Below are 21883 nucleotides of genomic sequence, written 5' to 3' on the forward strand. Positions count from 1 at the left end.
AGATAGCGCTGAGCCCTATATATACTATATTTTTTTCTATACATACGTATCATAAAATTAAATTTATAAATTAGGCTCAGTAAGAGATTAATGACAATAACTAGTAATAAAATAGAATGACTATAACAATATGTGGCGGGACTACTGCAGATATTGATAATCTCATCTTGAATTGTAATCCCCATAGTCCCCACATGTCAAGGGAGAGACAAGGTGGAGGCAACTGAATTATGGTGGTGGTTTCCCCATGCTATTCTTGTGATAGTAAGTGAATTCTCATGAGAGCTGATGGGTTTATAAGGGGCTCTCCCTGCTTCACTTGGCACTTCTCCTTCCTGCCACCTTGTGAAGAAGGTGCCTTGTTTCCCCTTCGCGTTCTGCCATGATTGTAAGTTTCCTGAGGCCTCTCCAGCCATGCTGAACTGTGAGTTAATTAAACCTTCTTTAAAAATTACTCAGTCTTGGGCAGTTCTTTATAGCAGTATGAAAACGGAATAATACAGATATGAAACTTCCAGTTGAGAAATTGCCCCTGTGTAATAGGTTGAGTCTTACTAAAAAATATAGCTAAGAGATGCTGTAGGAAAAATTCTGTTCTTTTATTCACTGGGTGACATTATTGAAGTCGCTTTTTGGAGGGCACGCTGGATTTCTCTCCTTACTGATCTTCCATTGCTATCAATAAATATTAAATATGGCCCACAAATTCCTTCTTGGCCTAGTTTTCTACTTTCTAATTTCTCTGTCTTCACTTATTCTTGTGCTACATAAATTATTTAAAGGCCTAATAAGACTGAGAAGAGTCTTAGAGGTTTTTCTACTTCAATACCTTCTCTTTACAGAAATCAGGCCCAAGGACATTTAGTGGCTTGCCCAATGTCACCTAGTTAGTTCATGATAGGATCAGGACTTGACCTCCTTAAGTGGACTTCTGTCTCACATATAGAATGCCCTTTTCACACTGAGGCATCACCACAGTCCGACGCTGTATCCTCTAGCACTCTGTTCCCTCCCCCTTCCTTCCCAGGGAGGCGGGCACCAAAAAGAGCAATTAGAGTGAATAGGAGAGGAGGGAGGATGACAAAGAACAAGGCGATTGCTGTTTACCCAAAGGTAACAAGGGCTCCCTTTTCTTATCAGCCCTAAGAAAAGGACAGAGTGTTCCTTTCAGTAGGAGTTATTTATAAAACTCTGAAGGCTTTGCCAGTTGGGAAGGGGGTTCCAGAATTAAATCTCCATCATCCCCAGTTCCCTGTGAATTCTAAAAATGGATTCTATGTGTATGTCATGTTAATTCATATGGCCCCAGTGTTGGTGTGGAGCTGATGGAAGGTGAAAAATGCAGGCCACTGGAGCAGGCTATTAAGAGAAATTTAAATTATAGGCATAGGTAAATGGCTTTCTCCGTGGAATTTCGACTAGAATGTAAAGTCCTTGGGGTTGGGGACTTTGTTCAGTACTGTGTCTCCTAGGCTTACTACACTGCCCTGGTACATAGAGGATGTCAGCAAATATTTATTAAGTGAACCAATGAATGAAATGGCCCGGTTTTAAGAACTCACATACACACACACCAAAACAAACCCAAAACACCCAGAACACATACTCATCTCCTGCCACACTTAATCTCCTCTCCCCTCAGTGGCTCAGGTAATAATGTCATAACAGAGATGACTAAAAGCCTGCATTGTTTTTTTTTTTTTTTTTTTTTCTTGGCCATTGAGATGCCATCAGCTCCTCTGTAGTCATGCTTCTCTGCTTACATTTTAATTAAAAGATTATAATTCCTTTAAAGTAGAATTGCAGTGACAGCTGATGAGGCCCTACCTTTCATCAGAATGGCCCCACATTTTACCCTTTACTGCTCAAACCACAGAGTAACTGATTTTCTCTCTTTTGCACCATCATCCCATTGCTTTTATAGGAAGGTTATTTTCACTTCTGTGTCCAACAGAGAAATGGAGAAGTGACTAGATTTCCATTTCATTTATGGTTAAGAAACAAGTTAATGCTCTGAGAAGAGATTGTATGAGTATGAAAGGCAGGTAGCTCATGGAGAAATTCCCAAAGTAGCCACCAGAAAACAAATCTGTTTCAGCTGACATTTTAAGTAGTTCTGGTAGAATAAGAAATAAACTTTACTTTTGCTACTCATACCAACATTTGTAGTATTAATTGTGCATATTTAGAACAAGACCTAGATAATTCTCTACTCTGAATTAGAAATAATTTTATAGCGTCAAGGACATAGACGTGATAGAAATACTATAGACACCAAGGGAGGGAGTAAAAACATTAGTAAGTAAATGAGGTCAACTCCGGGTTGACTTTCATGGTACCACCATTGTTTGATTGGCTTTTTAAAAAATGTAATATTGGTCCCTACAAGTATGGAAAATCACAAATATTTCAACCCCTTTGGTCAAAGAGTTGGAAAAGTCATCTGAAATGCCTTTTTGCAAGGCATGCTTGACACCAAGGTCCATGACAATATGTTTGTAAATGCATAAGAAGTTGAGAGTTCTTGTCTAGAGAAGTAGAGATAGAAATAGAAGGTATGCCAAATACGTAATTAAAAATTTCTAACAGCCAGATTAAAGGAGATTAAATTGATTTTAATAATATATTTATTTAATCTCTTATATCCAAAATATTCAACATATTCTCAATGTAAAAATTATTATTATTATTATTATTATTGATACAGAGTCTCACTCTGTCTCCCAGTCTGGAGTGCAGTGGCATGTTCTCAGCTCTGCAACCTCTGCTTCCCGGGTTGAAGCAATTCTCCCACCTCAGCCTCCCAAGTAGCTGGGACTACAGGTGCCCGCCACCATGCCCACCTAATTTTTGTACTTTTAGTAGTGACAGGTTTCACCATGTTGGCCAGGCTGTTCTCTAACTCCTGACCTCAGGTGATCTGCCCACTTCAGCCTCCCAAAGTGCTGGGATTACAGGCGTGAGCCACTGCACCCAGCCTTAAAAATTATTAATGAAATATTTTGCACTTGTTTTTTCATACTAAGTCTTTGAGACCGGTAATGAATTTTACACATACAGCACATCTTATTTTGGACCAGCCACATTGCAAGTGCTCAGTAGCACATGTGGTGAGTGTCCACCATATTGGACAGTATAGCACTAGACTGTCAAGTTTCAGAATGGCTGATATAGGTTTTATAGTCCTTTGGTGTTTATAAATAGTTCTTGTTTCTGTTATTCCACTTGAATTGCATAGCAACTCTGAGAGTGGTTTTAAAGGCGAAGAAACTGATTAGTGATATTAAGTGCATTACCAAAATCCTGGCAGAGACACATTCCTTCAGGTATACTACCTTCCAGTTACTCATAGCCAGGAGCTCCATATCCCTTTGGGGTCTCTTCAGCACAATAGGTGCTCTAGAAAACAAATATTACTATTACTGACTGGTAAGCAGATTATCTTTACATCTGGTCAGTTGTTGGAAACCATAACAGCAGGTAAAATGATCACCAATTCATTACAATAAATAGGAATGTGGGCTTTGTAAGAGGACAAGATAATTTGCTAATATTTGGGATCTAGAAGCTGTGGGCAAAGAGACAGTAGTGAACATAATTCCACTTATTCATAGAACATGTTAGTCACATAATGATAGACATTGTGTTGGGTACACAAAGTTCTCCAGAGCTTCCTGATGCTGACCAGTAAATAGAAAATTGCACCTCCATTCAGGAAGTTACATTACAGAGCTACAAACTAGGGTCTGTGGGAGTGCAGAGGAGAACTTCCTTAGCTTTGCTAAGGAAAGGGGAGGAGATTGAATTGAGCCTTGAAATGGATGTATGCTATTAAGCAGACAAGGTGGGAGAAGGTTATTTCAGGCAGAGCAAACAGCAGGTAATAATGAGGCTAACACTTTTTTAGGCATGATGGGCATTATTCTAAGCTCTCTTATTTATTTATTATTATTTTTTTGGAGACAGAGTATCTCTGTTTCCCAGACTGTGGAGTGCAGTGGTGTGGTCAGAGCTCACTGCAGCCTTGAACTCCTGGGTTCAAGTGATCCTCCCACCCAGGATCTCAAAGTGCTGGGACTGCAGGCATAGCCACAACTCCTGGCTCTTTACAAGTATAACCTAATTTGATTCTCAAAAAATCCTATTAAATATTTAATTCCAAGTTCAGGGGAAAGTAGCTGGGCAATTCTGAATGTGACCTCTTTCCATTTTAAAGAGTGATCACTCTGTTGTGCAGAGAGCAACTGAAAGTGGGCAAGAATGAAAATAAAGAAGCATATTGGTGTGCGTGCTGTTTCATTGGTCCAGGGGAGAGCTGAGGTTTGGATAGGGAACTTCCACTAGAATGTCTACCTGTGCTTTTTTGAGTTGGAAAATCTAGAGTCAACAGGGCTACACTGTATAACATTACATAAGGAGAAAGGAAAAGTGGTGGATAAAAAGTTAAATGCTGGCTGACCAACGTATGTTAACAAACTGGGGGAAGCCCCACTTAAGCTGTTCTTCTATCACCTATGTCCTAGAAAAGGATTAAAAAAAGAATACACTGTTCTTTGATGTTCCCAAAAGCCCATATGAGGAAAGAAATTTAAAACAAAGACACTAATATTATGTTTTAAATGACCACAATAAATCTGCCGCAAGAATAATACATGTATTTTGGGCGACTGAAGCATTATATCTCCCAAGCGTTCCTTAGCTGACAACTTTCTTTTTTCTGTCACCATCATTTTACTGAGACAGTTCTTGCAAAGAGATGTTATCAGCTAGGATGCTTTCTGCTAAAACTATCAGCAGATCTTATTTAAATGAGCTCATGAAATTGAAAAGTCCAGAGGTAGATCTAGCTTTAGAAAAGGCTTGACTTGGTAATGTATCAGGATGACTGATGACTTGGTTTCTTGCTGACTTTCTGTCTTGAGAAGGCTGCCATCAACTCCCATGGCCATTTGCTTCCTTGTTCACAATCTGGAACATCTATGTCCCAGGATTTCCAATAAAATCCTGAGGTTCACCTAAACCATCTTATGTTCACATGCCCATCTATGAACCCGTTACTCATGGCAGGGAGACACAGCCCTATGGAACTAGTGCTGTGGTTAGTTCCTACACAATTCATATGGCCGAGAATGAGTAAAGCAGAAAATCTTCCTGGGAACAGAGAAAATCTGGAATTCTCTTACCAGAAGGCAGAAGAATAAAAACTGGGCAACAAAGAGCAAGCCTTCACAAGTGCCCAAATCCAAGTGCTACCTACTAATAATCTGCTTAGTCTCTCTGCATTATGTGACCCCATTTCCTCTTTGAAGAAATCTCATTTCTTCATTTAATTAAACCACTTACATCCGTTTCTTGGTACCTCTATGATTGTTGTGCCCATCTTTGGCAGATCATCTCCCTCTGTCTGTGTCTTAAGCATTGGTTTCCCCAGGGCTCTGTTCTTACCTTTGTTCTCTTCCTGTTCGCTCCTGGACTTTGTTGACCTAAGCCAGGATTCAACTATCACTGGTACAGAGATTCTTATCTAGGCTCTATAATCCCGTAAAGTATCCAAGGAGACTTCAGAGTGTTGATGAATCTCCCAGAGATTGTATGCACTATTGTGCGCATATGTATATATAGAAAAACTGGTAACTGTCATTAGTTTTTCCAAATGAATTGGAAGCAAAAGTTTAAAGCCATCATTACTTATGCCATTATCATCCCCAAAGTAACGTGTCCCTTCATACCTGTCTCCTTAGCTCTAATCCTGCCTTTCCCAGTCTCTGCATCTGCTTCCAGAGGTCTCGCAGGCACGCTAGTTCAGATTAATGCACTTTTGTGAAGTTACAGGCCACTTACCTACTGTTTTAGGTAACTCAGGGCTAAGAAATGGTCTCCTATCTCCAATGCTTTATAGTTTAGTGCATTGTATTGATTCACTTTAAACTCAGTATTCGTTTTGCTAAACCTCTTCTCTTGTTTTCACCATTTTATTTAAGGACCACAATTGAGCTTTCTGCCCAAACCAGAAACCTAGGAGCTATTCCAGGACATGACTCTAGTAGGTTGAGAAATAAGTTAATGCTTGTTAACCTACTAGAGTCACTGTGCTGGGATAGCTCCTGGGGAAGTAGATTAGTCTGTCTTGATTACTCTGTAGAGTGAATATTTATATTTTACATTAAATGTAATTTTATATTTGGAAACAATTTTTGTTTTTAATACACATTACAGAAATAAAGTTTGACAAATTATCTCCTGACTAATAGGGATAAACTAAAGAGAAGTGTTTTTTAAGTGTGGTGGGATGGGCATGTTCTGCTAGAGGCACACATAAGAATGTTTCCAAGGGGAAGTGTGATGGTTTTATTAAGAAGGAATCATAGGTTTAAAAATAAAGAAACATTCTCCTAGAATACCCCCAACTTCTCAAAAAGCATATGTAACCTTCTACTAGTACTCGTCCTTTCTGCCTTCCAGATCTTTCTCAAGTTTATCTCCCACCCTTCCATTTTCGTTGCTGCTGCTGGAGTGCCAGGCCCCTTGGCAGTATCCTTTCCCTAGCTTATTACCCTATTTGCAGACAGTCTCCACACTCTTTTGGCATCTAATCTCATTCTGTCCTTGTCCCTCCCTCCATCCTACCTAGGAAACCAGAAATATATTTCTTAACCAGAAATCCATTAAAAAACAAAAATGCTGGTCACTCCAGTATCAAATCATTTAGTGGTGTCCTATTGTCTACAGAAAAAGCTAGTCACATTCTTTAGCACGTTGGATTGCTTTAAAGACCTTTTATCACATGACCTTTCCTTACCTCTTCATCTTCTCTCTTCTCTCCTTCCCCACTTCCAGTATATTCTTGAACTTCTGAGATGCTGTCTTCAAAGGCAGAATGCCCTCCAAATTTATCTCGATCATCTGTCCTCTTCACGTGATAGCATTTTCTGCTTTTTTCACATTATCAGTATGAGAAACTGAACACCGTCACAGCATAGCCCTTACCAATGATGATTTGGTAACAATATGTTTAGATATAAAGAATATTACTATCAATTTTTTTTTTTATCCTAAGAGGTCCTGCCTGGGCACTCATACAGCTGTTTCCTTACTGTTTCTCATCTGCATAATGAGCACAAGACAAAGTGTTTTTTCTTTTTTTTCCCTTTTATTTAGAAGCAAATTTCTGCACCCTAAAGTTTAAAACAGAACTATGGAACATTATCATCTAACTGACACCAGACATGTTTTTTTTTCTCATTAATCTTAAACTCTGAAGGAATTACGGAAGTCTCATATCCCTTGATCTGACACTTTAAGAATCAGGAACAGCCACAAAGACAACAGCTGAGAGATAAGATGTAGATTAAAAGAACCATTAACTCACAATGGCATTAGAAGAAAGATCATAAGTGCTGAATTCAATTTGGACGTTGTTCAAAGCACTAAGTAAAGTGGGAGGTGGAAGGCTGTAAATAGTTTTTAGTGTCCTGGAACTCGACTAAATTTTCCCTTGGAGCAGCAACAGAGCAATCTAATTGTTAAAAAATTAGGTAATTTGTTAGCCACTTTCCTCTCCGTGAGCCACTACATTTCTGCTGCTTTGTTCAGAGAGGCCGTATGGCTAGTGGTTAGGAGTATATCCTTGGAATCATATTCCTAGGTTTGAGTTCCAGTATCTTGATCCTATTGTGAGATATCAGGTAGGTGATTAACACTCTGTGCCTCAGTTTGCTCATCTTTAAAATGGGAGTCATAGCATCTGCACCAGGTGGTGTTGAGACATTTAAATAGACGACATGCGTAAAGTCCTTAGAATGACATCTCTCATATGTGCTCTACGTATCTAGTTATTATTTTCTGTTGAGCGTTATGTCTTTCTAGGAGACCTTGCTAATTACATTAATTTTCCCAGAGTTGTGAGGAAAATAATCATAGTAAACCTTTATGAAGGCTTCCTTTGTGCCACACTCCAAGCACTTACATATATATATGTATTTACCCCCAATTAGGAGATGAGAAAACTGAGGTACACAGAGGCTAAGCAAAATTCTCCAGGGGACACATCTTCAAATCTGACTGTGGAGTTCACGCTCTGAACCACTGTGGTGAGAGAAATGTAGGAAAGGCAGTTTTAAATAAGTGGTCCTAACAGTTTGAACTAGCCTCACTGTTTTCGTTATGTCTGATTCCTCCTCTTAAACATACTGCATTCCAGGTAGCTGAACCTGCATGCGGTAGGATGTCTTAGGCCTAGGTGCAGGTTAGGATTCCTGGCTGGCTAGAGTCAAGGCAATCTGTAGACCAGTGTGTTGCCCACACACCCCCACCTCCAAACACTAGAACCAAACCAAGTGGATAGTTAGCTGTGTCATCGATTTGAAGGGCTGAGGGATGGGAAGATGTGTGTCTACAGCAGGACATGGTGGCAGAGGTGGGTGAAAGAGCCTGGAGTAAGGCCCGGGGTCAGTGGAACACAGTGCCATCATTTATTATGTGGTGGCATTGGCAGTGAGCACAAAGGAACCCAGAAGGGACATCGATTTGACATGAAAAAAGGTTCCAGAGACTGTGCAAACCAAAGGCATCCATAACATTCTCTTATATTTTTGAGTTATTGCACTAGACTGGCACTAAAGAAAAACACTTTCCTAATATCCACAAAGACAAAATGCAAAGATATGTGCACGAGGATTCTCATTACAACATTATCCAATGAAATAGTCAAAGAATTTGAACTGCCTAATGTTTGACAATAGTGGAGATGATAAGTAAAATAAAAATGTACCGCCTGATTTAATATTATGCAGCTACTAAAGCAGTAATTATAAGGACTATGGAATAACAGGGAAGCATACTTAAAAATATTTTAAGTGAAAAGAGCTGAGTATAAAATTGCATCACTAAGTAAAATTATATAGGTAGAGAGAGATTGGAAGGGAACACAAAAATGCAGTAAAAGGTGAATTTGGTTGTAGTTGTAAATTATTTATTCTTACTTTCATCCATGCTTTTATTAATATGATCCAGGGAGGGGTTAGGTAGAGTTCCAAGCAGAGTATAGAACCAGTACAGATGCTCAGGTTGAAAGAAAGTTGCATGTAGGGTCATGACAACTCAGCATGTTCCAAACAGATACCTTCTTTTCCCTGGACCCTTCCCTTTTGCTAGGGAAAGACATTATCATTCTTCCGGTTCCCTGCGGTGCACACTTGGGAGTCATCCTAGATACTTTCACTGAACATCCACATCTACTCAGACATGTAATGGTGATTCTAACTCTGAAACTGCCTGGAAATCAGTCCTTATATCTCCTTCCCCTTTGCTATTGCCTTAGATCAGGCCCACATCAATTCTTGTCTAAATATACTTTTCCCCTACCCCTTCTCATGATGGAAGATGGAAGCAAGCATGAGACAGAGCAGGAGGGGCCAGGCTAGCTTTTATAAATCACCTGCTGTTGTGGTAACTAACTAGCTCTTGAGAAAACTGTATTCATCCGTTCATGAGGGCAGAGACCTCATGACCCAGTTGTCTCTTATTAGGCCTTACCACCCACCACTGTTGCATTAGGGATCAGGTTTCCAACACATGAATTTTGAAGGACACATTCAAAGCATAGCATATACTCTTTCCCTTTTCCAAAATTTTGCTGATAAGCCTTATATATTGTTGTCTCCATTTTCTCTCTTTGTCCTTGTGTGTGTTTTTTGTTTTTGTTTTTATATTTTACTTAAAATTTTTTCTTTACTGTTATTCTGGCCAAGTTTGAATGGTGATGGTGATAAGTAAGTGCGTGTGTGTGTGTGTGTGTGTGTGTGTGTGTGTGTGTGTTCAATTCACCATGTTCTATGAACCCTTTCTTGGTAGGCCAGGGGCAAGTCTGCTATAGGCCTAATGCTGCAGTTAGCAGGTATATAGTTGTGGTACAGCAAGAATTTCTTGTCTGCTAAATAGGCAGACTTGTGGGTGACAACACAGTCCCTTCCACAGCCTAAAAGTTTGAATGTCTGAGAACCTGGGGTTCTGAATCCTCTGACCTCGGTTTCTTCCCACCAAGCACAGTGAGCTTTAGGGACACTTCTTGAGAAACTAGCAATGCATCAGGAGCAGCTTGTGCTCACTTGTACCTTCGATTTTGTGCGATCATTGTCCTGCTAGTTTGAAGTTTTGGTAGTCAACCAAAGGGAATGAAATAAACAGTCTCTATTATCTTTCAGCTTTAAAAAAATAATTTTGATAGTTTTTGAGGAACAGTTGTTTTTTGGTTACATGGATAAATTCTTTAGGGGCGATTTCTGAGGTTTTGGTACACTCCCCTTATCCGAACAGTGTACACCATATCCAATATGTAGTCTTTTATTTCTCACCCACTCCCACTCTTCCCCCTAAGTCCCTAAAGTTTATTATATCATTCTTATGCTTTTGTGTCCTCATAGCTTAGCTCTTACTTATAAGTGACAACATACAATACTTGGTTTTCCATTCCTGATCTGCTTCACTTAGAGTAATGGCCTCCACCTCCATCTAAGTTGCTATAAAAGCCATTATTTTGTTCCATTTTATGGCTGAGTAGTATTCCATGGTATATATTTACTGCATTTTCTTTATCCACTCATTGGTTGATGGGCATTTAGGTTGGTTCCTTATTTTTGCAATTGTGAATTGTGCTGCTATAAACATGCATGTGCATGTGTCTTTTTCATATGACTTCTTTTCCTTTGAGCAGAAACCCAGTAGTGGGATTGCTTGACTGAATGGTAGTTCTACTTTTAGTTCTTCAAGGAATCTCCATACTGTTTTCTGTAGTGGTTGTACCAGTTTACATTCCTACTAGTAGTGTGAAATAAAGTGTTCTCTTTTCACCACATCCATGCCAGCATTTATTTTTTGATTTTTTTAATTATGGCCATTCTTGCAGGAGTAAGTTGGTATTTCCTTTGCTTTTTCTTTTCTTTTCTTTCTTTCTTTTTTTTTTTTTTTTGAGATGGAGTTTCACTCCTATTGCCCAGGCTGGAGTGCAATGGCACAATCTTGGCTCACCGCAACCTCCACCTTCTGGGTTCAAATGATTCTCCTGCCTCAGCCTCCCAGGTAGCTGGGATTACAGGCATGAGCCACCATGCCTGGCTAATTTTGTATTTTTAGTAGAAAGGGGGTTTCTCCACGTTGGCCAGGCTGGTCTCAAACTCCCAACCTCAGGCGATCTGCCCGCCTCAGCCTCCCAAAGTGCTGGGATTACAGGCAGGAGCCACTGCACCCAGCTGTAAGGTGGTATTTCATTGTGGTTTTTAATTTGCATTTTCCTGATAATTAGTGATGTTTGACTTCACACTTTTAGGAAAAAGAATTGACTGCTATATATGTTTTTATTCCCTTTATGTCTTAGTTATGTTCTACTCCAAAACTTCTAAGATTTATAAGGTTTATTAGTTTTCATGTCTTTTCTCTATCCATTAGAATGTAGTCTCCTTGAGGGCCAGACTGAGGCTGGGCACAGTGGCTCATGCCTGTAATCCCAGAAATTTGGGAGGCCAAGGTGGGCAGATCACCTGAGGACAAGAGTTCAAGGCTAGCCTGGCCAACATGGTGAAACCCCATCTGTACTAAAAATTACAAAGATTAGCTAGGTGTGGTGGTGGGCTTCTGTAATCCCAGCTACTTAGGAGGCTGAGGCAGGGAGCATTGCTTGAACTCGGGAGGCAGAGGTTGCAGTGAGCTGAGATTGCCCCCACTGCACTCCAGCCTGGGTGAGAGAGTGAGACTCCATCTCAAAACAAAGAAACAAAGAAACAAACAAAAAAACCCCGAATCATCTCCATCGTTGCATTCCTGGTAACATACCTGTCACATAATAGACGCTTAATATATATTTGTTGAATTAATGAATTCAGAGATCAGTGGCATATCTAGTGAAATATATAAAATCAGTTGTGTTGTTTTGGTCATTTGCAATGACTTACAGAAAAATCAATATTGAAGGTTCCTATTAGAAAAGCAAGTACTCTTCAATGATTAGACAGCCTACAGTGATTCCTTTTTCTCAACAAGAATTAATCTCCGTTTCTGTTTTTTATTTTGTTTCTACATCTGTGTAAAGATTTATTCTGCTTGGTATTATATATAGTTAGCTATCCATCTGCCTTTATAAGATTATAAGCTATTTGAGGGTAGAGGCTGTACCAATTATCTCTGCCTTCTCGTAGTGCAAAGAACAATGCACATATACAATGAATTCAATCCATGTTTGCAGAATTATATTAAACTGTCCTGAATTTGTCACATATGCAAAGGTGGAATATATGCTGGTGAATATGTGAGATTGTTAGTGGGCAAGGGAAGAAAATAAGCAGAGATTTGCTGTTTGATCTGAATCACTTTACTTCTATAAATAGATCAACTGAAGTTTTAGCATATTGAGCAGGCTCTGATTTCATACTCCTCCTTATTCCTTATCTTACACAAAGAACTTTTCTATGGTGCCAAGTAACAGGGGATTGGCATATAAATCAGTAACATGTCAATATGTTTTATGAAAAATTGATACATAGTCCTTAACAAAACAGTCAGTAATTTAGATACTTTAAGAATTATTATCCTGACACGTATTATCAGATTTACATAGAATTAATTTTCTATTTAGGATGGCAACACATACATGTCCAATTTTTTCTTTTACTTCTCAAAAAGAGAGAGCAAATTATACAAAGCTATTGCTGATGAATCCTTGAAAATGTTGAATGACAAGGAGAATAAAATTACTTCTCAGTCCATGTACAAAAACTATACCAAATCAATGGCGCGATTCAACTCTCAAGTATACTATAGTGTGCTTTGGGCGGTGCAAACACAGAATCTAGTGGCATTGAACAGATGTTTCTGGAAAAATGTTATAAAGTTCCTTCAAACATTCAGTAAGTATATTTATTTTAATCACTTTAATAACAGGGATGTATATAGGTGCTTAAAATAATACAAGTGGCACCTATATGATACAAGCCATTGAGCAGTGAAAATGATTTCCCAAACTGCAAATAGGCAGGATAACAAATACATTTCATGTTGAAAATTTGGGTCACTTTCATACCACAGAATACAGTGGTGATGATAAAAATATTAAACTTTAAATATAGGGTCTAAGGTTTAATCGGATTTCTGAAAATAGCTAATAGCACAATCTATAAAGTGCCAAAAAGAAAAAAATATGTATAATATGAATTTTGGATCGGGGTATGAGCTGCTAGGAAAAAACATGAGACAGGAACAAATATTAGTAATCTGAAGATGAGTAATAAATTGAATACTTAAATTTAAAGGTTTCTGGAAGTTTTAGCATCTAAAGATGCTAAAAGATGTAGGACAATTCAGGTCAAGGCTCTGTAGCAAAGTAAGTAAGCCCTTGAGTGAGGCATAGATCAGGCGAGAGCAACAGGATACCATGATCCCAAGACTGTGAATATCATTCATGTGCTAGACTCTGCTTGTATGCGCTAACCTGTGAAATTTTCCCTTCTTTCTCAAGTCTGTATCCTTCCTGTACCTAAACATGGCTTGTCAACTGGTGCACACCTCTGGATCCTCATATAATTTCTTATATTTGCTTACCCCAGTTTGTGTTTTCCAGCTTGGTTACTTGACTCAAATTATTTGACTCACAATTGCATGCTATATTTGGTGTGTTTATGTTAGCTTATACTTTAAGCCCATGAAATCTTTAGTAACTCAAAAGAAAAGGTTTAATTCCTTCCTGGGTAGACCAAAGGTTGCAGAATTCGAAATTTTGTCATTGATGACAAAGGGGTAATTTGAATACATTTTGAACAAGAGTTGTATTCTCTGGGGGGAATTTAGCCAGATAAAATGCAATATATTTCTTTGAGTAATTTTAATTCTCAATAATGTAGAATGAAATTTTTTTTTTTTTTTTTTTGAGATGGAGTCTCGCTGTCCCCCAGGCTGGAGTACAGTGGTGCGATCTTGGCTCACTGCAACCCCCGCCTCCCAGGTTTATACCATTCTCCTGCCTCAGCCTCCTGAGTAGCTGGGACTACAGACGCCCACCACCATGCCTGGCTAATTTGGTTTTTGTATTTTTAGTAGAGATGAGGTTTCACCGTGTTAGCCTGGATGGTCTCGATCTCCTGACTTTGTGTTCCACCCGCCTCAGCCTCCCAAGTGCCAGGATTACAAGAATGAGCCACTGTGTCCGGTAGAAAAATAATTTTTATCTTTTCTGGGACTGATTCTCGAGCTGTGAAAATTGATGGAAAATAGAATTGTTTTTATAAGTCAACTTTTTACAGTGAAAAATCAACAAAATATTCTGCATTTACAAAATATTCTTCCCTTACATTTTCGAACATCAGCTTCATTTCTTGGTTTCAGGGATGCTTTACTTTTTTAAATCCTCCCCACCCCTAAGTAACCTCTCCCAATTGTCTTCCAAGTACTGTCCATGATTGCATTCCCTGTTCTTTCTCTCCAGTTTTGTTTGTCTTTGGCTTATCTTATGTACTCTTGTAGCTTCTATCACCCTTTTAGTGATGGCTCAAATCTACATTTTCAACCTTTTCAAAGCCCCAGGCACCTATTTCCATTGCCTGCCAAATATCCTTATGTCTAAATCCACCTATATTTAAAATTTACTATTTCACATGGACACAAAGAAGGAAACAACAGACACTGGGGTCTGCTTGCGGGTGGAGAGTGGGAGGAGAGTGAGGATAGAAAAAGTAATCGGGTACTGTGGTTATTACCTGGGTGATGAAATAATCTGTACACACACCAAGTCCCGTGACATGCAATTTACTCATATAACAAACCTGCACATGTATTCCCTGAATCTAAAATAAAAGTTGGAAGGGAAAAGTAAGAGAAAGTGGTGTTATGGGTAACTCTGCTTTCTGGCTAACTTAAACTCGGATATAGGTACTGCTTAGTCTTTGAGGAGTCTTTGACAAATTTGGCATTCCTCAAATTTGTGCCAAACTTCTTAGAAGTGCCGATTGAAAAGGTATAAAATTCAGTCAGAAACGTCAAAGTAAGAATCTGAGGCCATTTTTTTTTCTCTGATAAAGTTTGATTCTGTTAATATTTGCCCTTCTAGGTATTTTTTTCTTCTCTCGCCATGTTTTCCTATGCCGTTGTTTTAGTTTCCAATACTGCTGCAACTGTGCTTTTAAAATATCAAAATTTTGTATTCACATATTAATTCTTTTTTTACATTGTAATAAACTGTTTACCAACTAATATAATTTAATAGAAAAGCCCTGTAAGTTTATTAGACTATTTCTGAAGGGAAAAAAAATTAACACATCTCAGATACAGCAGCAACAACAACTAACTTTTGTGTAGCCCTTTACAATTCACAAGGTGCTTTCAACATACGTTATCTCATTGAATCCTCACAGCAACCAGAGTTGAGGTAGGTATTTTTGCCAATTTACAAGTGAGGTAACTGAGACTCAAAGGTTCCAGGACCTTTGAAGATATACCCAGCAAATGATTGGTAAAAATGGACCAGAAAACCAGATCTTTTGACGCCAAGTCCCATTTAATGCCAAGTGTTTATTTCTCAATGTGGAATTATACCATGCAGTATTAAAAATAAAAGGTCTTACAACTGATCCAACTTTTCAAAAACGGAAGCTCTTACAAGGAAAAATTTAATGTCTTTGATTTATATGAAAATTCATGACTTGTTCAGTTTCAAAATTAATTTGGCCAACACTGCCATGACTTTAGTCTCTCTCTTTTGGAAGTACTGATAAATTATATAGCTTTCCCTTTGTTTTAAGATCACAGAAAGTCCTCTACTGAAGAGCACATATGTAGGATCTGTGAATCTGAACACTAATTCAAAGTCCATCCCTCCTTGACCTACCAGCAAATGCACTAAGAAAATAAAAAGTCTGTTCTCCTCTATAGGAGATAGCGGCAGAACATAGGTTATAAGCAGTCACCCTGTGAGAAATTAGTTTCTTCACAACTCAGAGGAGAGAGGGAAGGCATCATACTAAACCTCTATTGAGCCTCGGGTGCCCCAAACTAACAGGCATATTGCATTTTACATGGATGGATTCATTACCACAATCATGACCAAAGAGCGGTTACAAGGCATCCTCTTGTGGTACTAGTACAAAACAAATAGAAAATATGGCCTTTACCCTGGAGCAGCTTGCTGAAGTCTCTTCTAAGGTCTGCCACCTCTAAATCATGGCTCATCACAAAACAACGACATGGAACTTGACACGAGCAAAGAAAACAAAGGAAAACAGGCCACTAAATAACTACCATATAACCAGCTAAAATAGAATAATTACAAAGTGAATAGGGACGCAGAAGAGGAATAATATAAACAGTTTCCTGATTAGTGCCACAGTGTGGCATGACTAGGGCACTAAGAAACAACTACAGCTAACAAACCAGTCTGGCACAGAACCAAGAGGGAGGGTTGTTCTTTCCCAGTTAACCTTAATACTGGTGGTGCATCTAAGAGACAGCGTTGCATCAGCAATGGCTCATAATAATAAAAACAAAATCATGGAATGAACTTGATGTATGCTGAGGATCAGAAAAACCAACAGTATTTGGCTATTAGCAGTTTAGTCACATGTACACAAAGATTATATCACATACAAACACTTAGTCCAAGTCATATATCACCAAGCTAACAGAAGAAGAATAGCAATTCCAAACATTTTGCTAGCACATAACTTTGCAAAAAATGAAATTAGGAAAAAAAGAACCATGCAATTTTACATTTTTTGATGCTTGTTTTCAAGCTGCTACCAAATTTAGAAAATCACTTCCCTTTATAACAAAGGGCTTATATCAAATGAAATTCTAGCATTTAAAGAGTTTATTAGACACATACAATTACATTCAATGAAATTATGTGTGAGCTACAAAATGGAAAATTAGGAACTCACGTTGATAAAACCTCAAACACATCTCAGAATAAATTCAAGCTTTTTAGCTTAACATCTATATCTCTATCAACTTTTTAATGCAGAAGGACCCATTTTAAACACTTAGGTAATAAAATTCAATGTTCTATGCTAAATGCAGAGAATTTTATAGTCCACAGCGTGATTTATAGTTACATTATCACCTTTCTTCCACAATGCTTACATTACTTCACAATTATAATAATTATTAAGCTATTGATATGAAGCAGAACACTTCCTCAAATTAAGGTACCTTTCGCTGTACGTAGCAAAGACTGCCTTGCTGCGGTAAGTAAAGAAGTGACTCTTGAAATACTGGGTGGAATTTCTTTATCCAACATAGCACCAATGCGCCGGCAATACAACAGATGATCAGGAGCCACATGCTTATTGGACGAGACCAGTTCCTCGTAGCTCGTGTTGTGCGCATTGCCCTCCCAGTCCAACCTCTTCGGCAACAATTGGTACTGCTCCAACTCATGCACCAGTACCTGGGCCGCTCTCCAACACAGACCTGCCGAGAGGTACCGCATGATGAGGAAGTACAGCTCCAACTCCATGAGACGCACCCGGCCTCTGGTGGACAAGGCCTCCGCGGTGGCTGGCTTGTGGCGGGAGGCGGGAGCGAGCGTGTTAGCCAAGCGCGTGGGCCGCGCCGAGGCCTGACCGGGCCGGCGTCCCTTCTCCTCAGGCAGGTACTCCACCGCCATCATGCCGTGCACGCAGCCCTAGTTCTTCTTTTTTTTTTTTTTTTCCGCATTAGAATCAACTGGGACGCTTTTATTTTTCTCCCAGATTTATTGAGGTATACTTAACAAATATAAAATATAAAATTGTATATATTTTTTAAAATCAGTATTTTCTTAAAAATTCAACGTTATATCCCTGAAACAAGAACTATCTCGGTCATCTTTGTGCTGTCTCCTCAGCCCCTAAGTAGTTTCTGCTCATTCTTATCTCCACTATCACGATCATATGTCCTCTAATGTTTTTAAATCATCATTGTCCTTATCTACTATTTCATTATCAGTAGTACAGCTTCTATATGAAAGGTAGGACAAGTGCTTGATTCTTTCTCATTATTTATCATCTTCACTGCCTTTTAGCTGATTTATTCTGGCAGAGTTCTGACTTCTACCATTCTTTTGCCCTTCCAATTTATATTACATGTAGCTATCAGATTACTCTTTTCAATGCACAGGTCTGACCAATTGCTATTACCCAATTATATTCAAAGCAGTCAAGACATTCCTTATAACCAAATGTGACTCTACCTTTCATCTGTATTTCCAAAGTACTTTTAAATTACACTTCTAAAGATAACTTAAAATTATTGCTGCAATATAGATTAGGCTATATGTGATTAGTGGACCATATTTTAGAATTAGAGCCAAAATTCTAGTGGCCACAGACTACAAAACCAGTTAAATAACACTTCTTATGGAAGTCTTAACAAGGTTTATTTCTTTCTGGGCTTACCATGGTAATCATTTATGCTTGGTGAGAATGCAGTTTGTTAATGAATGGACTCGAGCATTTTAACAGCCTAGATAAATCAATGTTTATTCAGATGGTGTTACTTTCCGAGAGTTATTTGCAACACAAACAACAAAACATGTCATAATAAATAAAACAATACATCATTAAGTTTTTGGTGGAAAAATCTGTTCAGGTTTTTTTCTTACAACAGTAATGCTTGTTATAAAAGTCTAATAATGTAGAAATGTGGAAGGTCAAATGTGAAAGTCTCCCTTCACGAATCTCACAGCCAACCATTAATAATTAGATTTGTATCCTTTAACATTTTTTTCTGTGTACATACAGGCATTTGAAATAAAAGAGCCCTTCATGTTATTTCTGTTACAGAACCGGGAAGATCCTGATGAAGACACTGTCTGCACTCCACCCAGATTCCCTTGGAGTCTATGCGCTGTTTCTGGGCTCATCCTCCAGCCTCAGTGTGTTTGCTGTAAGTCTGTCTGTCCTTGGGCTCCTGGAAGAGTTTTGCAGTGCACAGGGAATGGAAGTACTTGGGAATTGATGTCCCACTAAATCAGTCTGTAGTTAATGACGGGTGCATGAAGAATTCACCTCCAGAGCTCTTCTGGGATTTGGCTGAGGCTGGAACTTTGCCTCAAATTGCACCCCTGTTTGATTTCCTCTTCACTGTCCCATTGGCCCTCCTCTCTACAAGTGTCTTTGCAGCACTTTCTTCCTATCACCTGCATATAAATCCTTGTCTCAGGGTCCGCTGGTGGGGAACTCAGCACAGGGAAAGTACACAAAGAACTGAACAAAACTGACATACTTAAGGGAGAATTTGTGACTCTGTTTCAACTTGTCTTCAACTAAATGACCTCAGGCCCTACATAGCGCCATTGAAATTTCCCTATTAGAAATGCGGTTACACATTTAAGACCCTTAAAATTATAAAAAGAGATTTTAAATAGTGACAAGACTCAACACCAAACATAGTGTATAGTTTTATAACTGTTCTCTGAGTAAAGAAACAAAACCACTTCTCATTATCAAGATCCTCCAACTACTTGCAACGCAGGAGGAGGCAACTTTATAACACAAAGCAGTGGAAAAAAATCATTTAAAACTGATAGCGTATAATTAGATTCACATGACTTACGTTGTGGACATTTAGAAAAGTGGATAAGAATTCTGAAGTTACCAGGAAATGCTTCACTGCAAAGTTGAAATGGAGTCCAGAAAGCTGTGCAGCATCTAGATAATGGAAAGTCAGACATTCTGAATACTTGGTGTACTTTGGGGAAAGAAGGTGGCGGTTAGGGGGAATTCTTTGACTAAAGCAAAAGATATGGGTTCAGGAATTATGTTCTAATGAGTGTTATCTGGTTGGATAGGCAAGGTAGGGTCAGATAATGAATGGACCATCTCCAATGCTGGGCTAAAAAGTTTGGGCTTGATTAGAAAGGCTACAGTGAAAAAGCATACATGTCTAAGCAAATGGTGTGTTGAGGTTCTGTAAAGACTTACTTAGCTTTAGTGTCAGAGAATTAATTGTGACAGACAAAGACAGGCTGAAAATTTGTTGGAAACTGCAAGCCTGTACAAGAATAAAACTCTAAATTTGAGGGAATGGCAGTGTAGAAATGAACACTAGCGATCATAACAAGAAAAGATGGTACTGATTATTAGGGGAGGAGTAAAGAAAAGACTCGAAGATAGGTCTGAGGTTTAAGCTTGAGTGATTTGGAAATGTAATGGAAAGCAATGAAGCTGAACTTAAAGCAAGAAAGGTTTATTCAGGTGGGAATGTGCCTTAGTTTGAATTTTGGCCCCTATAGAATTAAAGCAGGATGTTCTGGTGGAAATGTCCTGGAAATATGGAACAAACCTGACTGAAAAATTAGTGCTAGAGTTACAAAGTTTGGATTGGTAGACAAGAGAACTTAAGCAATGGAAATAGATGCATTCTTAAGAATGGAAATATAGAGAGAAAATAACTGGAAATGGGAAATTAAGACCACTCGAGTTATGTTGAAAGATTTCATTACATCTGAATGGAAATTGGAGGATGTATGCTAGTTTACCCAAAAGGCAGCCTGTTTTGTTAATTTAACACTATATTAGACTAGGAAAGATAACCTCTTTCTCCATGGATCCTCCATTGAGCTTTGGTTCATTAGAATTCCCTCATTCCCTCTTTGGGAAAGTGGAATGGGAAAGTCAAGGGTACGGGGGAAGAATAGATGACATCTCCTGGATTTTCTCCTCCTATTCCTCCCCATCCCCACACTCTATTTTCTGCATACTTAGATTTGGGGTAAATTCTCATTGTATTTCTATGTCAAGACCTGAATCCCTCTGGATGGGGTAGTATATTATGTCAGTGGACAGTTAAACTCACCATCTTTTTTATTTCTTTTTGTTTTTTTAATCTGATGACTGAAGACAGCACCCCTCTTTCTGTTTCAAAAGATCTAGTCAGGACTAATGAGAAAAATTTGAGAGGGCCCAGGGGATGCATATCTATAGATATCTCACACCACACGCAGGCAGCTTATTGTCTTTCGTTCCAGTAAAAATAGCCCATTGGGAACCAATTCAAAATCTGTGGAATCTGGTGTTAATGTGAAGTGACTCTTGCTTTTGCAAAGAAACCCACTTTAGAACTCCTCTCTAGAACTCAGATATTTTATGAACGGTCATGAGGATAATGAAGCTAATAATTATAAATAATAGTCCTATGTGTTAGAAATTGTCTGCTTGATGATACAGTTGTTCCTCTACTCTTCTTCCACATTTTAATTAGAACATGCTACTGTTTTAGATTGGGAAGAGGCAGTAGTCTGATAAGACAACACATATTGGCACTGTCCCCATTTCATACCCTCTTGGTTACAGCCACCATGCCACTGGCCTTCTTCCGTTTCAAACTAGATTAATTTTCAAGAGGACAATTTCCTAGGTAGCTCTTGGATCCAAAAATAAACTGGCAACTGGTAAAATTCTTGTTGTAACTTCCATTGCAATTTCAGCATAATTCTCTAGAAAAGGTTGTGTCACTTGAGAGAATACAGTGACCCACAGGGAAATTTCAAAAATTTAGACCACTCTGATATACAAAGCCTTTTCAACCCTGCAATCAATGGCCATTTACAAAGAACAAGTGCACAATTTAGGTTGTCACTCAAGGACTAAAATACTAAGGAGATGATTTTAGATCTGTAATGTCTTCCTATAAAGTTATATAATAATAACTTAAGAATAAGCAGAGTGTACTTTTTTATTTCTCTTGGGGAAGAACATAATGCATCAAGAATTACAGTTATTGGTAAAGTACAGAAAAGGTTTAGCATATAGAGTAATATTTACATTTGTCTCTTTTATTCAAATATCCTCTATTGACAAAGACATTTTTGGTTATGAAGGGGAAGGGAGAGTTAGGGGGAAGCAGAAAGAGCTTGAGATTACTGTCA

At 38.6% G+C, this 21883-nt stretch overlaps 1 pseudogene; it reads right to left on the bottom strand.

Moving 5' to 3' along the window:
• Nucleotides 1–16778: 16778 nt before the first annotated feature.
• On the bottom strand, nt 16779–17641 carry LOC105545875 (annotated as a pseudogene).
• Nucleotides 17642–21883: the final 4242 nt, after the last annotated feature.

Source organism: Mandrillus leucophaeus, unplaced genomic scaffold (assembly GCF_000951045.1).
Source record: "Mandrillus leucophaeus isolate KB7577 unplaced genomic scaffold, Mleu.le_1.0 Scaffold340, whole genome shotgun sequence".
In the NCBI taxonomy this organism is placed as follows: domain Eukaryota; kingdom Metazoa; phylum Chordata; class Mammalia; order Primates; family Cercopithecidae; genus Mandrillus; species Mandrillus leucophaeus.